The following is a 7,489-nucleotide window of genomic DNA, read 5'->3' on the forward strand; positions in this document are numbered from 1 at the left end:
GGGTTGCATCCACTGTTCATGGAGCACTTTTGTGTCTAGTCCCTGAAGTCTAATGGAGATTAGGAGTCTCCTCTCCCATTCCATTTCCGCCTTGGCACTCTCCTCTGCTGACTTTTCTATTTGGTCATGGAGCCTTTGTTCTTCTTCTTCAGAGATTCCTGAAGTCGAGACCACCTCTTGAGCTGGGGTTGGATCTTCAATTGTGGTTGCCTCTCCAGTTTCTGGTAGCTCTATGGCTGCTCCACCTGATTCTTCGTGTGGTGTCTCTGTCTCTCTTCTTTGTTTCTCTTGTAGATCTTGGAGCTGTTTGCGGAGGGCCTCATTCTCTTTCCGTAGTGTTTGATTTTCTAATGTGAGCCTCTCCTCTGCGGCCAATGATCCCTCCGCAATGTGCAACCTTTGCACTTGCTCTAATCTCAGCTCTCTTTGTAAGCTTCGGACCTGGTCTTCCAAAGCTGGTATGATAACTCCCTCTTGTTCGGTTCCTGCTCTGCTAGCTCTAGGGGTAGTCTTGAGTCTAGTGATTGTTCTTTCTTGGAGCTCGACTCTCTCCCTTAGCTCAATGAGCTCATCCTTAGCCGCCTCCAAGTCATCCTCTATCCGCTCCATTGCTTCCTGTGCACTTGTTACTTCTCTTGAAGCCTCGGCTAGCTGGAGTATCAAGCCGTCTCTCTCGTTTTCCGCGTCATAGAGTGATGCTTTATGACTTTCAGATTCATTCATAGCATTCTCTAGTTTCCTCTGCAACTCCGCTTCCCTTTGTTTGGCTGTCTCCATCTCTACTTCCTTTGCCTTGGATCTTTCTTTTATCTTGCTGAGCAGTTCATGCACCATGTGCATGTCTTTTTCATCTTCATCTGTCAACTCTAAAGCTCTTTCTGCCACCACCTCCATTGGCTTTGGCTCTTCTAGTACGTTCGGTTCGTCCAGTTTCTCTTCACTTTCTTTTTTACTCTCTGTCTTTTCCTCCGTCCCTCTCCGTTCATCTTGTTTTTGTAGTGTGATCCCATAAACTGCCTCAAGGGCCTCTTCTTTAGTGTATCCTATAGCTACCAGATCCTCATAATCATTTCTCTTTTGCTGAACTGGATCTATCTTCTTTTCTTTAGTCTCGGCCTCTGGCTTTTCCAAATCCTCTGTGTCCACCTCTACTGTGGTCTCCTCCAAAAAAATTTCCGTCTTTTTCGGGCTTGGTACATCAGTAAAGAGGGCTATTGTCCTCAGCTTCTTGGCTTTCCCTTTGTTTGCTTGCCCGTCTTTCTCTTGAGGTTAGTAGACTCATCTACTTTCTTCTTCCCCTTGTCGTCCTTTTTCAGCTCAGCTTTTAAAAGTTGTACCTCCTCTTCAGTGTATGGCTCGACAGGTTGGCTGCTCCAGATAGCCTCTGACTCCTCATAAGCTTTAATATATTGATCATATTGATCAATATGTGGCCTGGCTGAGCTAGTTCCGACTTTAGTGGGGTCTGGCACCCACTTTTCTTCAAAGTCCCCCTTTAGAGCTCTTTCCGCTCTAAACTGCTCCACTAGTCTTTCCATTCTTGCCGCTTTCTGACTTTTGGTTTGCTTGGGAGCAACCTTCTTCTTTACTTTCTTCTTAAGCGGCTCGTCCACATCCTCTTCAGGTTCTGAAACTATTTCTAGTTTCCGGCGTGCTCTTGTGGACGCCCTCTTGGATACTTCGGGCTGTTCTTCCTCCTCATCGGCTTCTCTAAGCCACTCATTCTGGAGGGAACCTTTGGCCACTGATCTCTAGCTCCAATAGCTTCATAAGCTATTCTTGTCAGAATTCTCCTCCTCCTATGTACTTTGGCTTCTCGTTGTGCATGGCAATTACTTGCTCGTGGATGTGTTGAGCGTAATTCACCTCTTTTGGCATATTGCTCTTCAATGCCCATGTGATGGTGGTCGCAATGGCATGGGGTGGTGTCGTATACTTTTGCGGTCTTTTACTGCAAACATGGAGAAACTGGTTGTACAGTCGGCAAAGGGTTGCCGCTCTTTGGTCTGCCATATCTCCATAGGTTGCATTCTGTTTCTTGGACCATAGACCTCTATGGCCTCCCTTCTTTCCCTGACAGAGCTCCCTTTGTTGTGCAGCTTCAATGCATCTGCAATGAGCTGTGGAGTGATCTGTACTTCTACTTTCTCTCCATCCATGGCTGTCAATGTGGCTTTCCCATCCTTCTGAATGGATGTTGCCAACTCATACACTCTTCTTGTATCCACACCTGATGGTCTCGAGGTGAAGAAACTGTGCAAGTCTGCCCTTTCCAGGTACCTGCTGATGTCTTCTGACCTGCTATAATCCACCAATTCCTGTGGGATCATCGGTACATCCACCGCTTGCCCTTGAGGATCTCTGAAAGTCCCCTGGTAGATCTTTATTCCCTCTTGTCCAGTACTGCTTCCTCCACCCAAGTTTGGTTGGCTTGAGGGTTTCTGCTGGAATGTCAAAGGGTTCCGCTTCTGCAAGAGCATCTTTGATTGTCGGTCTTTTTCTCTTCGTTGCCGATGACTTGGCGGAATCCATGGATCCTGTAACTCCAATTTCAGAAGTTAGCGTCTTTTTAGTACTGAAAGCCGAAATGAAGCTTTTAACTATTCAAATGACTTGAAAATTGAAACATGAGCTATTCAGGGCCTAAGGATGCAAGGTAGGTGAAAAAATATGCAAAATGGGCTCAAAATCATGCTGGAGACATCATACGCGTATGATGTCTTTTGTGTCAAAATGACTTCATATTGGTTGTGCTTGTAGCTGATAGTGTATACATGAGTATCATATGCTTGGATTTGAGTTTGGATCCCATTTGGTCAAGTTTTGGCCAGTTTAGTCCAGTTCAGGCTCTTGGCAAAATTTTGAAAGGAATTGGATTTTATGATCCAAATTGGATAAAACTTGGTGGTTCACTTTCAAATTCATTCTTTTGTGTGTGTAGATCACTTCTGTTTGGTGGTTGAAGCCCTGAGGTGCCAAAATCACATAGTGAGACATCATACGCGTATGATGTCTTTTAGTGTATTTTTGGACCAAATTTCTCTATAAGCTTGGATTTGGCTTTAGATAGGCTTATTCAGTGGATTTATGAAGTTTGGATAGATTTTGGGCTAAAAATGGCTCTGGAGACATCATACGCGTATGATGTCTTTTTCATCAATTTTTCATGGGATTGGTTCTGTGGACTCCCCATGTACTAGTGAAGGACTGTCTCTACTCAAATCTTGGTTTGGACTTGAGTATGTTGGATTTGGGCCAAAAATAGGCTTTAGGTGAAGGATTTTCCCTCAATTGGGCTAATGGGGTGATCCACTTGACCAAATGGTTCCAAATTTCATATGTAGCATGTATTAGATATATATAATGGATGTATGATGACAAATGAGCAGTTTTGGCTCTGTAAGTGCAAATAGACATCATACGCGTATGATGTCTTTTGTGTCAAAATGGTGCTTTTTGGTTCCAGATAGCTTGTAGATGTGTTAATCAACAATCCTACAAAGTTTCAATGAGTTTGGAGTTATTTTGACAAAATTAGGACCAAAAATCAATTTTATGGCCTACTTTGCGTCTTTTTGGTTTTCCTTGGGTTTTCTAACTCCAATTCTCATGATACTTGGTTCATAGGATGTGATTAACATGTGGAATGAGGCTATGCACTCAAATGTTGAAATGGATGTGAAAATCATGCTGTGAGACATCATACGCGTATGATGTCTTTTCTTGAAATGTTGGTCTTTTTGTGCAAAGAATGCTTTGTGCTAGTGCCCTAAGCCCTGCTAACTAGTTTTCAACTTAAAAAGTCATCAGTTTAGCTAAAAAGCCCCCTTATAGGCATTTCAGTCTCCGAAGTCGTCTTTTTGCCTTGGAGTTGAATTTCTTCAACTTTTCTTCTCGAGAGTTGCATTTCCAGCTCATTGGATATGTTGTGAAGCCATCTATTTGGTTGAACTTGACTTTGGCTCCCCGTTCTCCATCTTTCTCCATTTGGTTGCCCGAAAGCGTCTTTTTCACCATCGGTAAGTGAATCAGCTTTCTTTTGGGTTTTGCTTGCAAACATAAGTCATCCATGTATATTTGAAGCTGCTTGTGAAGTTTCATGTCATTCGGTCGTCAATTTCAGCCGTTATGCCAAAATGACGCTTTGTGTGTCCGCAGCCGAATCGGTTGTTCCGACCTACTTTTGGTGATCCAAACCTGGAGATACTCCATGGTTGCATTGCCCTCGATGTTGTTAAGCTTCCTGAGAAGTTTTGTGTCGTTTCGACAACTTTTTCCTGTTTGCCTCTTGCAGGCTCTGTTGACCTAGGGTTTTTCCAGTCGTTCTTTCTCGAGCTTTGAGTGTTAGAAACCCATCTTCTATACTAGGGTAACCCACCTCTAAGTTCTTGCAAGGTTTGGTTAGGCGGTTGTGCCCCTACCTAGCGTTCTTCCCATTCCCCGTCTGCTCTTGTTTCTTGGTTTTGGTCAGTTTTCGCGACAAAAGTTAACGATAAGCATCAAAAGCTTATGGCAACGAGTCTACCTCTCATGTCTGGTGTCCTCTGAGCTCTCGTAGCAGTCGTAGAAGGCGGTAGAAGGTTGGATGCTCCTGTGTGCTCTTTGCTCTCTCCAAGAAGGTAATAGTGGAAATGAGCTTGAAAGTGAAGTGAAAAATACTTAACTTCGGACTTCCCGGATCACTTGTTACCAAATTTGACATGTGCTCCTATCTCGTCGTGAAATGCACTTTAGGATTTGAAATTTCTCAATTTGGACTCCGTTTGACCTGTTTCTGAGAAATCTGTCCACTTTGCCAAAATTCTGTCATTTCGGGCTTTCCGCAACTTTTTCAGAATTGTACCCAATTTTTACCATGGGTTGCCCTTGTCATTAGGACCATCACCGTCTATTCTTTTCTTTTTTCCGATCTCATTTCACCTGCTTTTTTATTTTTCTTTTACTTTTATTAAGAAAATCATAAAAAATAAAGGAAAATAGCAAATTGAAGCCAAAAAATTCCAAACATACACAATAAATAGCTGGTAACCCTGTGTATATGAATATACACTTATTTGTGATTTCTGGACTTGGATTACCACTTTTTTCCACTTTTTAGCTCCAAAAACACTCTTATTTAGTGATATTTACACGTCTAGAGACCCAAATTCATCATTTGATCTCTTCTTGTTGCAAAACAAGGTATATAAGGGCATAAATATTATCAATATCCGCAATCAAACATAAAAATTGCAAAATCATGTAAGACACTGCCCTTGTAATATAATTTTTGTTTTTTCTTTGTTTTTGTCGCTTGTAGCTGCTTTGTAGCTCCTGTATACCTGTATACCTCCCCCCTCCTAGTCTGAGTCCTCCCGGACGACTATGAAGTGTCTGTGGGCGAAGCATTGTAGTTGTTTTGGTCATAAGTTCCCAATGCAATTGTAGAGCGATGATACAACAGTCTTTCCAATAAAGCTGCTCTTTGTTTGATTGAAGGATTGGTGGTCGGGTTTTGGGTTGGTTTTGGCACTTCGGTAGTAGAATCAGTAGATGGATTCTTCTTTACCTTGTTGTTCTTTTTCACAATCCAAATCTGCTTCCGCTTTGCTTGTGCTTGCCACAAACTCTTTGCGACCCAAACCTGCTTTGTTCTTTGTGTTGATTTCCTCGCCTTGAAATACCTAGGAGTTTCCGTTGATTGTACTGAAGGGAGTTCCTGTTTACAAATCTTTGGGATCCAAATTTGCTTGCTATAGCTTTGTGCCGTCATGAACTTCTTTGGAATCCAGATCTGTTTCACTGTCCTTGATTGTCTGGAATCACTCTGTTGTCTGGTATTGAAGACTCTGTTTTCCACCTTTGTTTCTCTGGCACAACCTTTTTTGGTCTCCATACCAACTTTGACTCCGTTTTTTTCCCAAGGTTGAGCTGTTATATTATTGCTTGTCTTCCTTATCCACTGTTGAGAGTTCCTCGTCGAAGAGTAATCCAGTTGTATAGAAACTTTTGGTTGCCATTGCTTCTTCTTTTTCTCTGGTTGTTGTTTACCTTTGTCTTGGATTCTTCCTTTGGAGTTGGCTCTGCTCCTTTGGTGAACTTAACTGATTGACTTTCACCTTCGTATTTGATAAGCACTGATTTAGAACTCCAGTCAATCATTGCATTGTATTGCTTCTGCCATGGTTGTCCTAGCAATAATGGATGTTGTGTAGCTTGGTCTTCAACCACGTAAAACATATGAGGATACACATACTGGTTAATCTGTATATGTAAAACTGTGCATCCGACAGTTTTGATTGAATTCTCAGAGTAACTCTTTAACTCTTGCTTGGCAGTTTGTAATTTAGTGTCATTTGTCAATTGTCTATACAAACTGAGTGAAAGTAGGTTAGTTTGAGCTCCTGAATCCAATAGTGCTCTGGCTTTGATTTGGTTGGTTCCTACTTTGCATTCAATGATGGGTTCTTCTTTGTCATTATCCATTTCTGTTATACTGACTGCGTTTATTCGTATTGCTCCTTCATTGCGCTGTTTCTGACGCAGTAGTCTTCTTTTCTCCATTCTTTCCTTCGCCTCGGCTTGCGCTTCCTCCACAATCTTTTTCTTTTTCTGGACACGCAGCTTTTCTTGATGTATTTTGAGAAGCATGTCTTGGGTTAGCGGCAAAAGATACTTTTTCACTCTGCATCCACTAATCCAATTGGGCATTTCTTCTCCGTCTAATGTAGCAAGCTTGACGGCTCCACTTGGTGATAGATCTTTAATCACCAGAGGTCCCATCCCTCGCTTTTTAAGCTTCTTAGCATGCTGTTTCAGAGTGTAAACTAGGACATAGTCCCCAACCTTAAACTCTTTAGTCCGCACATGCTTATCAAAAAATTCCTTTTGTCGCCTTTTTTGAGCGTAGATAGAAGCTACTGCTTTTAGGCGAAGCTCGTCTAGCTTTTCCAGGTCATCTATTCTATCAGAAAGCTCGTGCCCTGTCCACTCTAGATCCTTAGCCACCCTTAAGGTTGAAATCAAGAATTCTATTGGTAAGATAGCATTTAGCCCAAAAACCATGTTATATGGGGTCGTTCCTATTGATGTTTTATATGCTACCCTATATGCCCATAATGTTGAATGCAACTTCTGGTCCCAGTCAGTTCTCGACTCAGATACAATCTTCGTAAGGACCGTGCATATGGTTTTGTTTGTTGCTTCAGCTTGTCCGTTTGCTTGTGGATGATACGGGGCTGATTTCCTATGGATTACCATGAATTCATCTAGAAGGATCTCTATCACTTCATTTATAAAATGTGTGCCTCGATCACTCACAATTTCTATTGGCAATCCATATCGTACAAAGACGTATTCATATAGAAATTGTGCCGTGGTCCTGGCATCTGCTTTTTGAGTTGCCTTTGCTTCGACCCACTTTGTTAGATAGTCTGTAGCCACAACGATGTATTGTGCATGAGTCTTATATGCAGGAGGTGAAATGGGTCCGACATAATCAATCCCCCAT

This window comes from Adiantum capillus-veneris, chromosome 19, assembly GCF_014529385.1.
Source record: "Adiantum capillus-veneris isolate H3 chromosome 19, ASM1452938v2, whole genome shotgun sequence".
Lineage (NCBI taxonomy): Eukaryota > Viridiplantae > Streptophyta > Polypodiopsida > Polypodiales > Pteridaceae > Adiantum > Adiantum capillus-veneris.